Raw genomic sequence first — 22,540 nt, 5'->3', positions numbered from 1 at the left:
TAGTGGAAGGAGTGACCACAGACAGGCATTGAAGGCCTAAAATATTAACACATGGCTGTAGTCAATTTTAAATTGGTTCCAGGGGTACTTGGGCAGCAGTGCCCTGGTCAGTGTAGTAGTAGTTGAAAGAATGGACCGCAGACAGGCATCGAAGGCCTAAAATAAAAAAATTGGGCTGGCTGTAGGCAATTTTAAATTGGTTCCAGGGGTACAGGGGCAGCAGTGGTGTGGTCAGTGGAGGCCTAGTGGAAGGAGTGACCGCAGACAGGCATCGAAGGCCTAAAATAATAAAACATGGCTGTAGGCAATTTTAAATTGGTTCCAGGGGTACACGGGCAGCAGTGGTGTGGTCAGTGGAGGCCTAGTGGAAGGAGTGACCACAGACAGGCATCGAAGGCCTAAAATATTAACACATGGCTGTAGTCAATTTTAAATTGGTTCCAGGGGTACTTGGGCAGCAGTGCCCTGGTCAGTGTAGTAGTAGTTGAAAGAATGGACCGCAGACAGGCATCGAAGGCCTAAAATAAAAAAATTGGGCTGGCTGTAGGCAATTTTAAATTGGTTCCAGGGGTACATGGGCAGCAGTGTATGGTCAGTGGAAGTCTAGTGGAAGGAGTGACCGCAGACAGGCTTCCAAGGCCTAACATAACAAACTTGGGCTGGCTGTAGGCACTTTTAAATTGGTTCCAGGGGTACACGGGCAGCAGTGGTCTGGTCAGTGGAAGTCTAGTGGAAGGAGTGACCGCAGACAGGCTTCCAAGGCCTAACATAACAAACTTGGGCTGGCTGTAGGCACTTTTAAATTGGTTCCAGGGGTACACGGGCAGCAGTGGTCTGGTCAGTGGAAGTCTAGTGGAAGGAGTGACCGCAGACAGGCTTCCAAGGCCTAACATAACAAAATTGGGCTGGCTGTAGGCACTTTAAATTGGTTCCAGGGGTACATGGGCAGCAGTGTATGGTCAGTGGAAGTCTAGTGGAAGGAGTGACGGCAGACAGTCTTCGAAGGCCTAACATAACAAAATTGGGCTGACTGTAGGCACTTTTAAATTGGTTCCAGGGTAACACGGCCAGCAGTGGCCTGGTCAGTGTAGTAGTTGTAGAAAGAAGGGACCGCAGACAGGCTTCGAAGGCCTAACATAACAAAAATGTCAAAACAATGGTATTGTCAGTGCCAGGCATTGAAGGATGTCAGCGCCTAGACTACACATTGGTGAAGCTGTGAGAGATAATTTTGCTAGTGGTAGAGCACTGTTTGAGCTGGGGGGGGGGAACTGGCTTGTGGCCGGCGGTACAGGCACAGGGCCCCTCATATTACAACGGTGTGTCTGACGTTGGGTGCGCACCACCACCGCCAGAGACACTTTATTGTACTATGAGGGACCCAGTGGCAGTGCCGTCGACCAAAAGCGGCCACACCCACCTCTTCAGACAAACAGCACTCTCAAGGGTCCAAGCGCAAAGTGGCGATAGCACGGCCCCGTGTGGGGAGTTTGGCCATTTCGTGAGGTGGAAACATGTCGTATGCTGGACAATCAGGTGAAGAAAATTACGAGATTGGAAAAGTCATTCAGAATAGTCCACAGGCAAGACCTTTTCATAGGAAAGCTAGGTGTCAGCCGGGCAGGGTGGGGCAAAAGATTTTGAAATCCAGTTGTGGTTCATTTTAATGAAGGTTAGATCATCTACATTTTGGGTAGCCAGACGAGTCCTTTTTTCTGTTAGTATTGAACCTGCAGCACTGAATACTCTTTCTGATAGGACACTAGCTGCCGGGCAAGCAAGCTCCTGCAATGCATATTCTGCCAATTCTGGCCAGGTGTCTAATTTGGATGCCCAGTAATCAAATGGGAATGACGGTTGAGGGAGAACGTCGATAAGGGATGAAAAATAGTTTGTAACCATACTGGACAAATGTTGTCTCCTGTCACTTTGAATTGATGCTGCAGTACCTGTCCTGTCTGCGGTCATAGAAAAATCACTCCACAACCTGGTCAGAAAACCCCTCTGGCCAACGCCACTTCTGATTTCTGCCCCTCTAACACCTCTGGTCTGCTGGCCCCTGGAGCTCGTGTGAGAACGATCACGGGCGCTGTGTGCAGGGAATGCCAGAAGCAAACGGTCAACAAGAGTTGATTGTTTTGTTGCTAATATTAGTTCCAAGTTCTCATGTGGCATAATATTTTGCAATTTGCCTTTATAGCGAGGATCAAGGAGGCAGGCCAACCAGTAATCGTCATCGTTCATCATTTTTGTAATGCGTGTGTCCCTTTTGAGGATACGCAAGGCATAATCCGCCATGTGGGCCAAAGTTCCCGTTGTCAAATCTGCGGTTGTGCTTGGTTGAGGGGCAGTTGCAGGCAAATCTACGTCACTTGTGTCCCTCAAAAAACCAGAACCCGGCCTTGCCACGCCACCAATTTCCCGTGCCCCCGGGAAAGCTTCCTCATTAAAAATATACTCATCCCCATCATCCTCCTCATCCTCCACCTCCTCTTCGCCCGGTACCTCGTCATGTACACTGCCCTGACCAGACAATCGCTGACTGTCATCAAGGCTTTCCTCTTCCTCTGGTGCAGACGCCTGATCCTTTATGTGCGTCAAACTTTGCATCAGCAGACGCATTAGGGGGATGCTCATGCTTATTATGGCGTTGTCTGCACTAACCAGCCGTGTGCATTCCTCAAAACACTGAAGGACTTGACACATGTCTTGAATCTTCGACCACTGCACACCTGACAACTCCATGTCTGCCATCCTACTGCCTGCCCGTGTATGTGTATCCTCCCACAAAAACATAACAGCCCGCCTCTGTTCGCACAGTCTCTGAAGCATGTGCAGTGTTGAGTTCCACCTTGTTGCAACGTCTATGATTAGGCGATGCTGGGGAAGGTTCAAAGAACGCTGATAGGTCTGCATACGGCTGGAGTGTACAGGCGAACGGCGGATATGTGCGCAAAGTCCACGCACTTTGAGGAGCAGGTCGGATAACCCCGGATAACTTTTCAGGAAGCACTGCACCACCAGGTTTAAGGTGTGAGCCAGGCAAGGAATGTGTTTCAGTTGGGAAAGGGAGATGGCAGCCATGAAATTCCTTCCGTTATCACTCACTACCTTGCCTGCCTCAAGATCTACAGTGCCCAGCCACGACTGCGTTTCTTGCTGCAAGAACTCGGACAGAACTTCCGCGGTGTGTCTATTGTCGCCCAAACACTTCATAGCCAATACAGCCTGCTGACGTATGCCAGTAGCTGCCCCATAATGGGAGACCTGGTGTGCAACAGTGGCAGGTGCGGATGGAGTGTTTGTGCGACTGCGGTCTGTGGACGAGCTCTTGCTTCTGCAGGAGGACGAGGAGGAGGAGGAGGAGGAGGAGGGGGTGCGAACGGCTACAGACAACTGTTTACTAGACCGTGGGCTAGGCAGAACTGTCCCAAACTTGCTGTCCCCTGTGGACCCTGAATCCACCACATTTACCCAGTGTGCCGTGATGGACACGTAACGTCCCTGGCCATGCCTACTGGTCCATGCATCTGTTGTCAGGTGCACCTTTGTGCTCACAGATTGCCTGAGTGCATGGACGATGCGCTCTTTAACATGCTGGTGGAGGGCTGGGATGGCTTTTCTGGAAAAAAAGTGTCGACTGGGTAGCTCGTAGCGTGGTACAGCGTAGTCCATCAGGTCTTTGAAAGCTTCGCTTTCAACTAACCGGTAGGGCATCATCTCTAACGAGATTAGTCTAGCTATGTGGGCGTTCAAACCCTGTGTACGCGGATGCGAGGCTAAGTACTTCCTTTTTCTAACCATAGTCTCATGTAGGGTGAGCTGGACTGGAGAGATGGAGATCGTGGAACTAGCGGGGGTGCCGGTGGACATGGCAGACTGAGAGACGGTGGGAGATGGTATTGTTGCCGCCGGTGCCCTAGATGCAGTGTTTCCTACTACGAAACTGGTGATTCCCTGACCCTGACTGCTTTGGCCTGGCAAAGATACCTGCACAGATACAGCAGGTGGTGCGCTAAATGGTGGTCCTACACTGCCGGAAGGGATGTTGCGTTGATGACTAGCTTCATTGGCCGAGGGTGCAACAACCTTAAGGGACGTTTGGTAGTTAGTCCAAGCTTTCAAATGCATGGTGGTTAAATGTCTATGCATGCAACTAGTATTGAGACTTTTCAGATTCTGACCTCTGCTTAAGGAAGTAGAACATTTTTGACAGATGACTTTGCGCTGATCAATTGGATGTTGTTTAAAAAAATGCCAGACTGCACTCTTTCTAGCATCGGATACCTTTTCAGGCATTGCAGACTGAGCTTTAACCGGATGGCCACGCTGTCCTCCACCAGGTTTTGGCTTTGCCACGCGTTTTGGGCAAGATACGGGCCCGGCAGATGGAACCTGTGGCGATGTTGATGCCTGCTGCGGCCCCTCCTCCTCCTCTGCTTCAGAACTGCTGCCGCCTGCACCCTGTTCCCCCAATGGCTGCCAATCGGGGTCAAGAACTGGGTCATCTAATAACTCTTCTTGTACCTCCTGCGCAACTTCGTCTGTGTCACCGTGTCGTTCGGTGGTATAGCGTTCGTGATGGGGCAACATAGTCTCATCAGGGTCTGATTCTTGATCAGCACCCTGCGAGGGCAATGTTGTGGTCTGAGTCAAAGGACCAGCATAGTAGTCTGGCTGTGGCTGTGCGTCAGTGCACTCCATGTCAGATTCAATTTGTAATGGGCATGGACTGTTAACTGCTTCACTTTCTAAGCCAGGGACGGTATGTGTAAAGAGCTCCATGGAGTAACCCGTTGTGTCGCCTGCTGCATTCTTCTCTGTTGTTGTTTTTGCTGAAGAGGACAAGGAAGTGACTTGTCCCTGACCGTGAACATCCACTAACGACGCGCTGCTTTTACTTTTACCAGTTTCACGAGAGGAGGCAAAAGAGCTAGAGGCTGAGTCAGCAAGATAAGCCAAAACTTGCTCTTGCTGCTCCGGCTTTAAAAGCGGTTTTCCTAATCCCAGAAAAGGGAGCGTTCGAGGCCTTGTGTAGCCGGACGACGAACCTGGCTCCACAGCTCCAGACTTAGGTGCAATATTTTTTTCCCCACGACCACCTGATGCTCCACCACTACCACTACCCTCATTACCAGCTGACAATGAACGCCCCCGGCCACGACCTCTTCCACTAGACTTCCTCATTGTTTTAAAAACGTAACCAAACTAACGTTATTTGTTGCAGTCACACAACTTACACGGTGAGCTATAACTTCAGTATGATTTAGCTACCCCTTTACAGGTTGGTGAGACCACAGCGAAAATCAGGCCCAATGTTACACACTCTTTTTTTGGTGGCTGCAAATTAGAGAGATGCCCCACACGCAGGACTGTCACTGAAGCACAAATGTTAATATTAATGTCACACTATTATTTTTTTTTTATTTTTTTTTTTTTCAGGAACACTTTAGAAACCCCCCCCCAAAAAAAACATTGATTTTTGCAGGGAGAATTTAGAAAACAAATGTAACAAACTATATGCTTTCTATGGGCCACTGAGTGAGAGATGACGCACACAGGAATCAGGAGTGGCACACAAGCCCAGAGGCCAATATTTTTCTACCAATGATTGATGGAGTTATTTTCTCTGGTAGATTTTGGAACCCAAATCAAGGAAAAAAAATATAGGCTTTCTATGGACCACAATTGGAGAGAGAGAGAGAGAGAGAGAGAGAGATGGCACACCCAGGAGTCAAGACTGGCACACAAGCAGAAAGGCCAATATTAATCTCCCACTGTTTTTTTTTTTTTTTTTTTTTTTTTTCAGGGAGACTTTAGAAAAAAAAATAATAAAAAAAATATGATTTTATCAGGAAGAATTTAGAAACCAAATAAAATAAAATGATTTTTTCAGGGAGAATTTATAAAACAAATAAAACCAAAAATAGGCGTTCTATGGCCCACTGACTGAGAGATGACGCACCCAGGAGTCAAGACTGGCACACAAGCAGAAAGGCCAATATTAATCTCCCACTGTTTTTTTTTTTTTTTTTTTTTTTTCAGGGAGACTTTAGAAAAAAAAATAATAAAAAAAATATGATTTTATCAGGAAGAATTTAGAAACCAAATAAAATAAAATGATTTTTTCAGGGAGAATTTATAAAACAAATAAAACCAAAAATAGGCGTTCTATGGCCCACTGACTGAGAGATGACGCACACAGGAATCAGGAGTGGCACACAAGCCCAGAGGCCAATATTTTTCTACCAATGATTGATGGAGTTATTTTCTCTGGTAGATTTTGGAACCCAAATCAAGGAAAAAAAATATAGGCTTTCTATGGACCACAATTGGAGAGAGAGAGAGAGAGAGAGAGAGAGAGATGGCACACCCAGGAGTCAAGACTGGCACACAAGCAGAAAGGCCAATATTAATCTCCCACTGTTTTTTTTGGTTGATTTTTTTTTTTTTTTTTCAGGGAGACTTTAGAAAAAAAAATAATAAAAAAAATATGATTTTATCAGGAAGAATTTAGAAACCAAATAAAATAAAATGATTTTTTCAGGGAGAATTTATAAAACAAATAAAACCAAAAATAGGCGTTCTATGGCCCACTGACTGAGAGATGACGCACACAGGAATCAGGAGTGGCACACAAGCCCAGAGGCCAATATTTTTCTACCAATGATTGATGGAGTTATTTTCTCTGGTAGATTTTGGAACCCAAATCAAGGAAAAAAAATATAGGCTTTCTATGGACCACAATTGGAGAGAGAGAGAGAGAGAGAGAGATGGCACACCCAGGAGTCAAGACTGGCACACAAGCAGAAAGGCCAATATTAATCTCCCACTGTTTTTTTTGGTTGTTTTTTTTTTTTTTTTTCAGGGAGACTTTAGAAAAAAAAATAATAAAAAAAATATGATTTTATCAGGAAGAATTTAGAAACCAAATAAAATAAAATGATTTTTTCAGGGAGAATTTATAAAACAAATAAAACCAAAAATAGGCGTTCTATGGCCCACTATTTGTGAGAGAGATGGGACGCTCAGGACTGGCACAGATGGCACGCTCAGGAATGGCACAGAAGCCCAGAGGCCAATATTAATCTCCCTTTTTTTCTGGGAGAATTTATAAAACCAAAAAAATATTTAAATAGGCTTTCTATGGCCCACTATTTGTGAGAGAGATGGCACGCTCAGGACTGGCACAGATGGCACGCTCACAACTGGCACACAAGCCCAGAGGCCAATATTAATCTCCCTTTTTTCAGGGAAAATTTATAAAACCAAAAAAAAAATTAAATAGGCTTTCTATGGCCCACTATTTGTGAGAGAGATGGCACGCTCAGGACTGGCACAGATGGCACGCTCACAACTGGCACACAAGCCCAGAGGCCAATATTAATCTCCCTTTTTTCAAGGAAAATTTATAAAACCCCAAAAAAAATTAAATAGGCTTTCTATGGCCCACTATTTGTGAGAGAGATGGCACGCTCAGGACTGGCACAGATGGCACGCTCACAACTGGCACACAAGCCCAGAGGCCAATATTAATCTCCCTTTTTTTCAGGGAGAATTTATAAAACCAAAAAAAAAATTAAATAGGCTTTCTATGGCCCACTATTTGTGAGAGAGATGGCACGCTCAGGGCTGGCACAGATGGCACGCTCAGGACTGGCACACAAGCCCAGAGGCCAATATTAATCTCCCTTTTTTTCAGGGAGAATTTATAAAACCCAAAAAAAAATAAAATAGGCTTTCTATGGCCCACTATTTGTGAGAGAGATGGCACACTCAGGACTGGCACACAAGCCCAAAGGCCAATATTAATCTCCCACTGTATTTTTATCAGGGAGAATTTATACACCCCACAAAAAAAAATACAGAAAAATGAAAAGGCTTTCTATGGCCCACTATGTGAGAGAGATGGCACACACAGGGATGGCACTCTAGCAGAAATGCCAAATTGCCAATCTTAATCTCCCACCAAAAAAAAAAAAAAAAAAAAAAACAGGGAATGTCCTACAATTACTATCTCCCTGCCTGCAGTAATCTCAGCCAGGTATGGCAGGCAGCTACTATCTCCCTGCCTGCAGTAATCTCAGCCAGGTATGGCAGGCAGCAATAAGGAGTGGACTGATGCACAAATGAAATAAAAAGTGTGGACAAACAAAAAAGATAGCTGTGCAGAAAGGAAGGAACAAGAGGATTTGTGCTTTGAAAAAAGCAGTTTGGTTTGCACAGCGGCGTACACACAGCAATGCAGCTATCAGGGAGCCTTCTAGGGCAGCCCAATGAGCTACAGCGCTGAGGGGAAAAAAAAAAAAAAAAAACTTCCACTGTCCCTGCACACCGAGGGTGGTGTTGGACAGTGCAAATCGCTGCAGCACAAGCGGTTTTGTGGTTAATGGACCCTGCCTAACGCTATCCCTGCTTCTGACAAAGCGGCAGCAACCTCTCCCTAAGCTCAGATCAGCAGCAGTAAGATGGCGGTCGGCGGGAACGCCTCTTTATAGCCCCTGTGACGTCGCAGACAGCAAGCCAATCACTGCAATGCCCTTCTCTAAGATGGTGGGGACCAGGACCTATGTCATCACGCTGCCCACACTCTGCGTTTACCTTCATTGGCTGAGAAATGGCGCTTTTCGCGTCATTGAAACGCGACTTTGGCGCGAAAGTCGCGTACCGCATGGCCGACCCCGCACAGGGGTCGGATCGGGTTTCATGAAACCCCGACTTAGCCAAAAGTCGGCGACTTTTGAAAATGTTCGACCCGTTTCGCTCAACCCTATCGGTTAATATTGAACCTGCAGCACTGAATACTCTTTCTGATAGGACACTAGCTGCTGGGCAAGCAAGCTCCTGCAATGCATATTCTGCCAATTCTGGCCAGGTGTCTAATTTGGATGCCCAGTAATCAAATGGGAATGACGGTTGAGGTAGAACATCGATAAGGGATGAAAAATAGTTAGTAACCATACTGGACAAATGTTGTCTCCTGTCACTTTGAATTGATGCAGCAGTACCTGTCCTGTCTGCGGTCATAGCAAAATCACTCCACAACCTAGTCAGAAAACCTCTCTGTCCAACGCCACTTCGGATTTCTGCACCTCTAACACTTCTGTTCTGCTGCCCACTGCTGCTCGTGTGAGAACGATCACGGGCGCTGTGTGCTGGGAATGCCTGAAGCAAACGGTCAACAAGAGTTGATTCTTTGGTTGCTAATATTAGTTCCAAGTTCTCATGTGGCATAATATTTTGCAATTTGCCTTTATAGCGAGGATCAAGGAGGCAGGCCAACCAGTAATCGTCATCGTTCATCATTTTAGTAATGCGTGTGTCCCTTTTGAGGATACGTAAGGCATAATCCGCCATGTGGGCCAAAGTTCCAGTTGTCAAATCTGCGGTTGTGATTGGTTGAGGGGCAGTTTCAGGCAAATCTACGTCACTTGTGTCCCTCACAAAACCAGAACCCGGCCTTGCCACGCCACCAATTTCCAGTGCCCCCGGGAAAGCTTCCTCATTAAAAATATACTCATCCCCATCATCCTCTTCGTCCTCCACCTCCTCTTCACCCGCTACCTCGTCCTGTACACTGCCCTGACCAGACAATGGCTGACTGTCAACAAGGCTTTCCTCTTCCTCTGGTGCAGACGCCTGATCCTTTATGTGCGTCAAACTTTGCATCAGCAGACACATTAGGGGGATGCTCATGCTTATTATGGCGTTGTCTGCACTAACCAGCCGTGTGCATTCCTCAAAACACTGAAGGACTTGACACATGTCTTGTATCTTCGACCACTGCACACCTGACAACTCCATGTCTGCCATCCTACTGCCTGCCCGTGTATGTGTATCCTCCCACAAAAACATAACAGCCCGCCTCTGTTCGCACAGTCTCTGAAGCATGTGCAGTGTTGAGTTCCACCTTGTTGCAACGTCTATGATTAGGCGATGCTGGGGAAGGTTCAAAGACCGCTGATAGGTCTGCATACGGCTGGAGTGTACAGGCGAACGGCGGATATGTGAGCAAAGTCCACGCACTTTGAGGAGCAGGTCGGAGAATGCAGGATAAGTTTTCAATAAGCACTGCACCACCAGGTTTAAGGTGTGAGCCAGGCAAGGAATGTGTTTCAGTTGGGAAAGGGAGATGGCAGCCATGAAATTCCTTCCGTTATCACTCACTACCTTGCCTGCCTCAAGATCTACTGTGCCCAGCCACGACTGCGTTTCTTGCTGCAAGAACTCGGACAGAACTTCCGCGGTGTGTCTATTGTCGCCCAAACACTTCATAGCCAATACAGCCTGCTGACGCTTGCCAGTAGCTGGGCCATAATGGTACAACTGGTGTGCAACAGTGACAGCTGCCGATGGAGTGGTTGGGCGACTGCGGTCTGTGGAAGAGCTCTCCCTTCTGCAGGAGGATGAGGAGGAGGAGGGGGTGCAAACGCCTACAGCCAACTGTTTCCTAGACCGTGGGCTAGGCACAACTGTCCCGAAATTGATGTCCCCTGTGGACCCTGCATCCACCACATTCACCCAGTGTGCCGTGATGGACACGTAACGTCCCTGGCCATGCCTACTGGTCCATGCATCTGTAGTCAGGTGCACCTTTGTACTCACAGATTGCCTGAGTGCATGGACGATGCGCTCTTTAACATGCTGGTGAAGGGCTGGGATGGCTTTTCTCGAAAAGAAGTGTCGACTGGGTAGCTCGTAGCGTGGTTCAGCGTACTCCATCAGGGCTTTGAAAGCTTCGCTTTCAACTAACCGGTAGGGCATCATCTCTAACGAGATTAGTCTAGCTATGTGGGCGTTAAAACCCTGTGTACGCGGATGCGAGGATAAGTACTTCCTTTTTCTAACCAGAGTCTCATGTAGGGTGAGCTGGACTGGAGAGCTGGAGATCGTGGAACTAGCGGATGTGCCGGTGGACATGGCAGACTGAGAGACGGTTGGAGACGGTATTGTTTCCGCCGGTGCCCTAGATGCAGTATTTCCTCCTACGAAACTGGTGATTCCCTGACCCTGAGTGCTTTGGGCTGGCAAAGAAACCTGCACAGATACTGCTGGTGGTGCAGAAAATGGTGGCCTTACAGTGACGGAAGGGATGTAGCGTTGCTGACTAGCTTCATTGGCCGAGGGTGCTACAACCTTAAGGGACGTTTGGTAGTTAGTCCAGGCTTGCAAATGCATGGTGGTTAAATGTCTATGCATGCAACTTGTATTGAGACTTTTCAGATTCTGACCTCTGCTTAAGCTAGTTGAACATTTTTGACAGATGACTTTGTGCGGATCAATTGGATGTTGTTTAAAAAAATGCCAGACTGCACTCTTTCGAGCCTCGGATCCCTTTTCAGCCATTGCAGACTGAGCTTTAACGGGATGGACACGCTGTCCTCCAACAGTTTTTAGCTTTGCCACGCGTTTTGGGCCAGATACTGGCCCGGCAGATGAAACCTGTTGCGATGTTGATGCCTGCTGCGGCCCCTCCTCCTCCGCTTCAGAACTACTGCCGCCTGCACCCTGTTCCCCCAATGGCTGCCAATCGGGGTCAACAACTGGGTCATCTATAACCTCCTCTTCTAGCTCGTGCGCAACTTCATCTGTGTCACCGTGTAAGTCGGTGGTAGAACGTTCGTGATGGGGCAACATAGTCTCATCAGGGTCTGATTCTGGATCAGTACCCTGCGAGGGCAATGTTGTGGTCTGAGTCAAAGGACCAGCATAGTAGTCTGGCTGTGGCTGTGCATCAGTGCACTCCATGTCAGATTCAACTTGTAATGGGCATGGCCTGTTAACTGCTTCACTTTCTAAGCCAGGGACGGTATGTGTAAAAAGCTCCATGGAGTAACCCGTTGTGTCGCCTGCTGCATCCTTCTCTGTTGTTGTTTTTGCTGAAGAGGACAAGGAAGCGACTTGTCCCTGACCGTGAACATCCACTAACAACGCGCTGCTTTTACATTTACCAGTTTCAAAAGAGGAGGCAAAAGAGCTAGAGGCTGAGTCTGCAAGGTAAGCCAAAACTTGCTCTTGCTGCTCCGGCTTTAAAAGCGGTTTTCCTACTCCCAGAAAAGGGAGCGTTCGAGGCCTTCTGTAGCCAGACGACGAACCTGGCTCCACAGCTCCAGACTTAGGTGCAATATTTTTTTTCCCACGACCACCTGACGCTCCACTACCACTACCATCATTACCAGCTGACAATGAACGCCCACGGCCACGACCTCTTCCACCAGACTTCCTCATTGTTTTAAAAACTTAACCAAAGTAACGGTATTTGTTGCTGTCAAACAACTTACACGGTGAGCTATAACTTCAGTATGATTTCGATATCCCTATACAGGTTGGTGAGACCGCAAGGAAAATCAGGCACAATGTTACACACTCTGTTTTCTGTGGCACCAAATCAGAGAGATGCTACACACGCAGGACTGTCACTCAAGCACAAATGTCAATATTAGGGTTGAGCGAAACGGGTCGAACATTTTCAAAAGTCGCCGACTTTTGGCTAAGTCGGGGTTTCATGAAACCCGATCCGACCCCTGTGCGGGGTCGGCCATGCGGTACGCGACTTTCGCGCCAAAGTCGCGTTTCAATGACGCGAAAAGCGCCATTTCTCAGCCAATGAAGGTAAACGCAGAGTGTGGGCAGCGTGATGACATAGGTCCTGGTCCCCACCATCTTAGAGAAGGGCATTGCAGTGATTGGCTTGCTGTCTGCGACGTCACAGGGGCTATAAAGAGGCGTTCCCGCCGACCGCCATCTTACTGCTGCTGATCTGAGCTTAGGGAGAGGTTGCTGCCGCTTTGTCAGAAGCAGGGATAGCGTTAGGCAGGGTCCATTAACCACAAAACCGCTTGTGCTGCAGCGATTTGCACTGTCCAACACCACCCTCGGTGTGCAGGGACAGTGGAAGTTTTTTTTTTTTTCCCCTCAGCGCTGTAGCTCATTGGGCTGCCCTAGAAGGCTCCCTGATAGCTGCATTGCTGTGTGTACGCCGCTGTGCAAACCAAACTGCTTTTTTCAAAGCACAAATCCTCTTGTTCCTTCCTTTCTGCACAGCTATCTTTTTTGTTTGTCCACACTTTTTATTTCATTTGTGCATCAGTCCACTCCTTATTGCTGCCTGCCATACCTGGCTGAGATTACTGCAGGCAGGGAGATAGTAGCTGCCTGCCATACCTGGCTGAGATTACTGCAGGCAGGGAGATAGTAATTGTAGGACATTCCCTGTTTTTTTTTTTGTTTTTTTTTTGGTGGGAGATTAAGATTGGCAATTTGGCATTTCTGCTAGAGTGCCATCCCTGTGTGTGCCATCTCTCTCACATAGTGGGCCATAGAAAGCCTTTTCATTTTTCTGTATTTTTTTTTGTGGGGTGTATAAATTCTCCCTGATAAAAATACAGTGGGAGATTAATATTGGCCTTTGGGCTTGTGTGCCAGTCCTGAGTGTGCCATCTCTCTCACAAATAGTGGGCCATAGAAAGCCTATTTTATTTTTTTTTGGGGTTTTATAAATTCTCCCTGAAAAAAAGGGAGATTAATATTGGCCTCTGGGCTTGTGTGCCAGTCCTGAGCGTGCCATCTGTGCCAGCCCTGAGCGTGCCATCTCTCTCACAAATAGTGGGCCATAGAAAGCCTATTTAATTTTTTTTTTGGTTTTATAAATTTTCCCTGAAAAAAGGGAGATTAATATTGGCCTCTGGGCTTGTGTGCCAGTTGTGAGCGTGCCATCTGTGCCAGTCCTGAGCGTGCCATCTCTCTCACAAATAGTGGGCCATAGAAAGCCTATTTAATTTTTTTTTTGGTTTTATAAATTTTCCCTGAAAAAAGGGAGATTAATATTGGCCTCTGGGCTTGTGTGCCAGTTGTGAGCGTGCCATCTGTGCCAGTCCTGAGCGTGCCATCTCTCTCACAAATAGTGGGCCATAGAAAGCCTATTTAAATATTTTTTTGGTTTTATAAATTCTCCCAGAAAAAAAGGGAGATTAATATTGGCCTCTGGGCTTCTGTGCCAGTCCTGAGCGTGCCATCTGTGCCAGTCCTGAGCGTCCCATCTCTCTCACAAATAGTGGGCCATAGAAAGCCTATTTTTTTTTTTTTGGGGGTTTTAGAAATTCTCCCTGGAAAAAAAAAGGGAGATTAATATTGCCCTTTGGGCTTGTGTGCCAGTACTAAGCGTTCCATCTCTCTCTCTCTCTCTTAGTCAGTGGGCCATAGAACGCCTATTTTTGGTTTTATTTGTTTTCTAAATTCTCCCTGAAAAAATCATTTTATTTTATTTGGTTTCTAAATTCTTCCTGATAAAATCATATTTTTTTTATTATTTTTTTTTCTAAAGTCTCCCTGAAAAAAAAAAAAAAAAAAAAAAAAAAACAGTGGGAGATTAATATTGGCCTTTCTGCTTGTGTGCCAGTCTTGACTCCTGGGTGCGTCATCTCTCAGTCAGTGGGCCATAGAACGCCTATTTTTGGTTTTATTTGTTTTATAAATTCTCCCTGAAAAAATCATTTTATTTTATTTGGTTTCTAAATTCTTCCTGATAAAATCATATTTTTTTTATTATTTTTTTTTCTAAAGTCTCCCTGAAAAAAAAAAAAAAAAATCAACCAAAAAAAACAGTGGGAGATTAATATTGGCCTTTCTGCTTGTGTGCCAGTCTTGACTCCTGGGTGTGCCATCTCTCTCTCTCTCTCTCTCTCTCTCTCTCCAATTGTGGTCCATAGAAAGCCTATATTTTTTTTCCTTGATTTGGGTTCCAAAATCTACCAGAGAAAATAACTCCATCAATCATTGGTAGAAAAATATTGGCCTCTGGGCTTGTGTGCCACTCCTGATTCCTGTGTGCGTCATCTCTCAGTCAGTGGGCCATAGAACGCCTATTTTTGGTTTTATTTGTTTTCTAAATTCTCCCTGAAAAAATCATTTTATTTTATTTGGTTTCTAAATTCTTCCTGATAAAATCATATTTTTTTTATTATTTTTTTTTCTAAAGTCTCCCTGAAAAAAAAAAAAAAAAAAAAAAAAAAACAGTGGGAGATTAATATTGGCCTTTCTGCTTGTGTGCCAGTCTTGACTCCTGGGTGCGTCATCTCTCAGTCAGTGGGCCATAGAACGCCTATTTTTGGTTTTATTTGTTTTATAAATTCTCCCTGAAAAAATCATTTTATTTTATTTGGTTTCTAAATTCTTCCTGATAAAATCATATTTTTTTTATTATTTTTTTTTCTAAAGTCTCCCTGAAAAAAAAAAAAAAAAATCAACCAAAAAAAACAGTGGGAGATTAATATTGGCCTTTCTGCTTGTGTGCCAGTCTTGACTCCTGGGTGTGCCATCTCTCTCTCTCTCTCTCTCTCTCTCTCTCCAATTGTGGTCCATAGAAAGCCTATATTTTTTTTCCTTGATTTGGGTTCCAAAATCTACCAGAGAAAATAACTCCATCAATCATTGGTAGAAAAATATTGGCCTCTGGGCTTGTGTGCCACTCCTGATTCCTGTGTGCGTCATCTCTCAGTCAGTGGGCCATAGAACGCCTATTTTTGGTTTTATTTGTTTTATAAATTCTCCCTGAAAAAATCATTTTATTTTATTTGGTTTCTAAATTCTTCCTGATAAAATCATATTTTTTTTATTATTTTTTTTTCTAAAGTCTCCCTGAAAAAAAAAAAAAAAAATCAACCAAAAAAAACAGTGGGAGATTAATATTGGCCTTTCTGCTTGTGTGCCAGTCTTGACTCCTGGGTGTGCCATCTCTCTCTCTCTCTCTCTCTCTCTCTCTCCAATTGTGGTCCATAGAAAGCCTATATTTTTTTTCCTTGATTTGGGTTCCAAAATCTACCAGAGAAAATAACTCCATCAATCATTGGTAGAAAAATATTGGCCTCTGGGCTTGTGTGCCACTCCTGATTCCTGTGTGCGTCATCTCTCAGTCAGTGGGCCATAGAACGCCTATTTTTGGTTTTATTTGTTTTATAAATTCTCCCTGAAAAAATCATTTTATTTTATTTGGTTTCTAAATTCTTCCTGATAAAATCATATTTTTTTTATTATTTTTTTTTCTAAAGTCTCCCTGAAAAAAAAAAAAAAAAAAAAAAAAAACAGTGGGAGATTAATATTGGCCTTTCTGCTTGTGTGCCAGTCTTGACTCCTGGGTGTGCCATCTCTCTCTCTCTCTCTCTCTCTCTCCAATTGTGGTCCATAGAAAGCCTATATTTTTTTTCCTTGATTTGGGTTCCAAAATCTACCAGAGAAAATAACTCCATCAATCATTGGTAGAAAAATATTGGCCTCTGGGCTTGTGTGCCACTCCTGATTCCTGTGTGCGTCATCTCTCACTCAGTGGCCCATAGAAAGCATATAGTTTGTTACATTTGTTTTCTAAATTCTCCCTGCAAAAATCAATGTTTTTTTTTGGGGGGGGGTTTCTAAAGTGTTCCTGAAAAAAATAAAAATAAAAAAAAAATAATAGTGTGACATTAATATTAACATTTGTGCTTCAGTGACAGTCCTGCGTGTGGGGCATCTCTCTAATTTGCAGCCACCAAAAAAAGAGTGTGTAACATTGGGCCTGATTTTCGCTGTGGTCTCACCAACCTGTAAAGGGGTAGCTAAATCATACTGAAGTTATAGCTCACCGTGTAAGTTGTGTGACTGCAACAAATAACGTTAGTTTGGTTACGTTTTTAAAACAATGAGGAAGTCTAGTGGAAGAGGTCGTGGCCGGGGGCGTTCATTGTCAGCTGGTAATGAGGGTAGTGGTAGTGGTGGAGCATCAGGTGGTCGTGGGGAAAAAAATATTGCACCTAAGTCTGGAGCTGTGGAGCCAGGTTCGTCGTCCGGCTACACAAGGCCTCGAACGCTCCCTTTTCTGGGATTAGGAAAACCGCTTTTAAAGCCGGAGCAGCAAGAGCAAGTTTTGGCTTATCTTGCTGACTCAGCCTCTAGCTCTTTTGCCTCCTCTCGTGAAACTGGTAAAAGTAAAAGCAGCGCGTCGTTAGTGGATGTTCACGGTCAGGGACAAGTCACTTCCTTGTCCTCTTCAGCAAAAACAACAACAGAGAAGAATGCAGCAGGCGACACAACGGGTTACTCCATGGAGCTCTTTACACATACCGTCCCTGGCTTAGAAAGTGAAGCAGTTAACAGTCCATGCCCATTACAAATTGAATCTGACATGGAGTGCACTGACGCACAGCCACAGCCAGACTACTATGCTGGTCCTTTGACTCAGACCACAACATTGCCCTCGCAGGGTGCTGATCAAGAATCAGACCCTGATGAGACTATGTTGCCCCATCACGAACGCTATACCACCGAACGACACGGTGACACAGACGAAGTTGCGCAGGAGGTACAAGAAGAGTTATTAGATGACCCAGTTCTTGACCCCGATTGGCAGCCATTGGGGGAACAGGGTGCAGGCGGCAGCAGTTCTGAAGCAGAGGAGGAGGAGGGGCCGCAGCAGGCATCAACATCGCCACAGGTTCCATCTGCCGGGCCCGTATCTTGCCCAAAACGCGTGGCAAAGCCAAAACCTGGTGGAGGACAGCGTGGCCATCCGGTTAAAGCTCAGTCTGCAATGCCTGAAAAGGTATCCGATGCTAGAAAGAGTGCAGTCTGGCATTTTTTTAAACAACATCCAATTGATCAGCGCAAAGTCATCTGTCAAAAATGTTCTACTTCCTTAAGCAGAGGTCAGAATCTGAAAAGTCTCAATACTAGTTGCATGCATAGACATTTAACCACCATGCATTTGAAAGCTTGGACTAACTACCAAACGTCCCTTAAGGTTGTTGCACCCTCGGCCAATGAAGCTAGTCATCAACGCAACATCCCTTCCGGCAGTGTAGGACCACCATTTAGCGCACCACCTGCTGTATCTGTGCAGGTATCTTTGCCAGGCCAAAGCAGTCAGGGTCAGGGAATCACCAGTTTCGTAGTAGGAAACACTGCATCTAGGGCACCGGCGGCAACAATACCATCTCCCACCGTCTCTCAGTCTGCCATGTCCACCGGCACCCCCGCTAGTTCCACGATCTCCATCTCTCCAGTCCAGCTCACCCTACATGAGACTATGGTTAGAAAAAGGAAGTACTTAGCCTCGCATCCGCGTACACAGGGTTTGAACGCCCACATAGCTAGACTAATCTCGTTAGAGATGATGCCCTACCGGTTAGTTGAAAGCGAAGCTTTCAAAGACCTGATGGACTATGCTGTACCACGCTACGAGCTACCCAGTCGACACTTTTTTTCCAGAAAAGCCATCCCAGCCCTCCACCAGCATGTTAAAGAGCGCATCGTCCATGCACTCAGGCAATCTGTGAGCACAAAGGTGCACCTGACAACAGATGCATGGACCAGTAGGCATGGCCAGGGACGTTACGTGTCCATCACGGCACACTGGGTAAATGTGGTGGATTCAGGGTCCACAGGGGACAGCAAGTTTGGGACAGTTCTGCCTAGCCCACGGTCTAGTAAACAGTTGTCTGTAGCCGTTCGCACCCCCTCCTCCTCCTCCTCCTCCTCCTCCTCCTCGTCCTCCTGCAGAAGCAAGAGCTCGTCCACAGACCGCAGTCGCACAAACACTCCATCCGCACCTGCCACTGTTGCACACCAGGTCTCCCATTATGGGGCAGCTACTGGCATACGTCAGCAGGCTGTATTGGCTATGAAGTGTTTGGGCGACAATAGACACACCGCGGAAGTTCTGTCCGAGTTCTTGCAGCAAGAAACGCAGTCGTGGCTGGGCACTGTAGATCTTGAGGCAGGCAAGGTAGTGAGTGATAACGGAAGGAATTTCATGGCTGCCATCTCCCTTTCCCAACTGAAACACATTCCTTGCCTGGCTCACACCTTAAACCTGGTGGTGCAGTGCTTCCTGAAAAGTTATCCGGGGTTATCCGACCTGCTCCTCAAAGTGCGTGGACTTTGCGCACATATCCGCCGTTCGCCTGTACACTCCAGCCGTATGCAGACCTATCAGCGTTCTTTGAACCTTCCCCAGCATCGCCTAATCATAGACGTTGCAACAAGGTGGAACTCAACACTGCACATGCTTCAGAGACTGTGCGAACAGAGGCGGGCTGTTATGTTTTTGTGGGAGGATACACATACACGGGCAGGCAGTAGGATGGCAGACATGGAGTTGTCAGGTGTGCAGTGGTCGAAGATTCAAGACATGTGTCAAGTCCTTCAGTGTTTTGAGGAATGCACACGGCTGGTTAGTGCAGACAACGCCATAATAAGCATGAGCATCCCCCTAATGCGTCTGCTGATGCAAAGTTTGACGCACATAAAGGATCAGGCGTCTGCACCAGAGGAAGAGGAAAGCCTTGATGACAGTCAGCGATTGTCTGGTCAGGGCAGTGTACATGACGAGGTACCGGGCGAAGAGGAGGTGGAGGATGAGGAGGATGATGGGGATGAGTATATTTTTAATGAGGAAGCTTTCCCGGGGGCACGGGAAATTGGTGGCGTGGCAAGGCCGGGTTCTGGTTTTTTGAGGGACACAAGTGACGTAGATTTGCCTGCAACTGCCCCTCAACCAAGCACAACCGCAGATTTGACAACGGGAACTTTGGCCCACATGGCGGATTATGCCTTGCGTATCCTCAAAAGGGACACACGCATTACAAAAATGATGAACGATGACGATTACTGGTTGGCCTGCCTCCTTGATCCTCGCTATAAAGGCAAATTGCAAAATATTATGCCACATGAGAACTTGGAACTAATATTAGCAACAAAACAATCAACTCTTGTTGACCGTTTGCTTCTGGCATTCCCTGCACACAGCGCCCGTGATCGTTCTCACACGAGCTCCAGGGGCCAGCAGACCAGAGGTGTTAGAGGGGCAGAAATCAGAAGTGGCGTTGGCCAGAGGGGTTTTCTGACCAGGTTGTGGAGTGATTTTTCTATGACCGCAGACAGGACAGGTACTGCAGCATCAATTCAAAGTGACAGGAGACAACATTTGTCCAGTATGGTTACAAACTATTTTTCATCCCTTATCGACGTTCTCCCTCAACCGTCATTCCCATTTGATTACTGGGCATCCAAATTAGACACCTGGCCAGAATTGGCAGAATATGCATTGCAGGAGCTTGCTTGCCCGGCAGCTAGTGTCCTATCAGAAAGAGTATTCAGTGCTGCAGGTTCAATACTAACAGAAAAAAGGACTCGTCTGGCTACCCAAAATGTAGATGATCTAACCTTCATTAAAATGAACCACAACTGGATTTCAAAATCTTTTGCCCCACCCTGCCCGGCTGACACCTAGCTTTCCTATGAAAAGGTCTTGCCTGTGGACTATTCTGAATGACTTTTCCAATCTCGTAATTTTCTTCACCTGATTGTCCAGCATACGACATGTTTCCACCTCACGAAATGGCCAAACTCCCCACACGGGGCCGTGCTATCGCCACTTTGCGCTTGGACCCTTGAGAGTGCTGTTTGTCTGAAGAGGTGGGTGTGGCCGCTTTTGGTCGACGGCACTGCCACTGGGTCCCTCATAGTACAATAAAGTGTCTCTGGCGGTGGTGGTGCGCACCCAACGTCAGACACACCGTTGTAATATGAGGGGCCCTGTGCCTGTACCGCCGGCCACAAGCCAGTTCCCCCCCCCAGCTCAAACAGTGCTCTACCACTAGCAAAATTATCTCTCACAGCTTCACCAATGTGTAGTCTAGGCGCTGACATCCTTCAATGCCTGGCACTGACAATACCATTGTTTTGACATTTTTGTTATGTTAGGCCTTCGAAGCCTGTCTGCGGTCCCTTCTTTCTACAACTACTACACTGACCAGGCCACTGCTGGCCGTGTTACCCTGGAACCAATTTAAAAGTGCCTACAGTCAGCCCAATTTTGTTATGTTAGGCCTTCGAAGACTGTCTGCCGTCACTCCTTCCACTAGACTTCCACTGACCATACACTGCTGCCCATGTACCCCTGGAACCAATTTAAAGTGCCTACAGCCAGCCCAATTTTGTTATGTTAGGCCTTGGAAGCCTGTCTGCGGTCACTCCTTCCACTAGACTTCCACTGACCAGACCACTGCTGCCCGTGTACCCCTGGAACCAATTTAAAAGTGCCTACAGCCAGCCCAAGTTTGTTATGTTAGGCCTTGGAAGCCTGTCTGCGGTCACTCCTTCCACTAGACTTCCACTGACCAGACCACTGCTGCCCGTGTACCCCTGGAACCAAATTAAAAGTGCCTACAGCCAGCCCAAGTTTGTTATGTTAGGCCTTGGAAGCCTGTCTGCGGTCACTCCTTCCACTAGACTTCCACTGACCATACACTGCTGCCCATGTACCCCTGGAACCAATTTAAAAGTGCCTACAGCCAGCCCAAGTTTGTTATGTTAGGCCTTCGAAGCCTGTCTGCGGTCACTCCTTCCACTAGACTTCCACTGACCAGACCACTGCTGCCCGTGTACCCCTGGAACCAATTTAAAAGTGCCTACAGCCAGCCCAAGTTTGTTATGTTAGGCCTTGGAAGCCTGTCTGCGGTCACTCCTTCCACTAGACTTCCACTGACCATACACTGCTGCCCATGTACCCCTGGAACCAATTTAAAAGTGCCTACAGCCAGCCCAAGTTTGTTATGTTAGGCCTTCGAAGCCTGTCTGCGGTCACTCCTTCCACTAGACTTCCACTGACCAGACCACTGCTGCCCGTGTACCCCTGGAACCAATTTAAAAGTGCCTACAGCCAGCCCAAGTTTGTTATGTTAGGCCTTGGAAGCCTGTCTGCGGTCACTCCTTCCACTAGACTTCCACTGACCATACACTGCTGCCCATGTACCCCTGGAACCAATTTAAAAGTGCCTACAGCCAGCCCAAGTTTGTTATGTTAGGCCTTCGAAGCCTGTCTGCGGTCACTCCTTCCACTAGACTTCCACTGACCAGACCACTGCTGCCCGTGTACCCCTGGAACCAATTTAAAAGTGCCTACAGCCAGCCCAAGTTTGTTATGTTAGGCCTTGGAAGCCTGTCTGCGGTCACTCCTTCCACTAGACTTCCACTGACCAGACCACTGCTGCCCGTGTACCCCTGGAACCAATTTAAAAGTGCCTACAGCCAGCCCAAGTTTGTTATGTTAGGCCTTGGAAGCCTGTCTGCGGTCACTCCTTCCACTAGACTTCCACTGACCATACACTGCTGCCCATGTACCCCTGGAACCAATTTAAAAGTGCCTACAGCCAGCCCAAGTTTGTTATGTTAGGCCTTCGAAGCCTGTCTGCGGTCACTCCTTCCACTAGACTTCCACTGACCAGACCACTGCTGCCCGTGTACCCCTGGAACCAATTTAAAAGTGCCTACAGCCAGCCCAAGTTTGTTATGTTAGGCCTTGGAAGCCTGTCTGCGGTCACTCCTTCCACTAGACTTCCACTGACCATACACTGCTGCCCATGTACCCCTGGAACCAATTTAAAAGTGCCTACAGCCAGCCCAAGTTTGTTATGTTAGGCCTTCGAAGCCTGTCTGCGGTCACTCCTTCCACTAGACTTCCACTGACCAGACCACTGCTGCCCGTGTACCCCTGGAACCAATTTAAAAG

The sequence above is a fragment of the Ranitomeya imitator genome, chromosome 5, assembly GCF_032444005.1.
Source record: "Ranitomeya imitator isolate aRanImi1 chromosome 5, aRanImi1.pri, whole genome shotgun sequence".
Lineage (NCBI taxonomy): Eukaryota > Metazoa > Chordata > Amphibia > Anura > Dendrobatidae > Ranitomeya > Ranitomeya imitator.
This window is presented reverse-complemented; position numbering follows the sequence as displayed.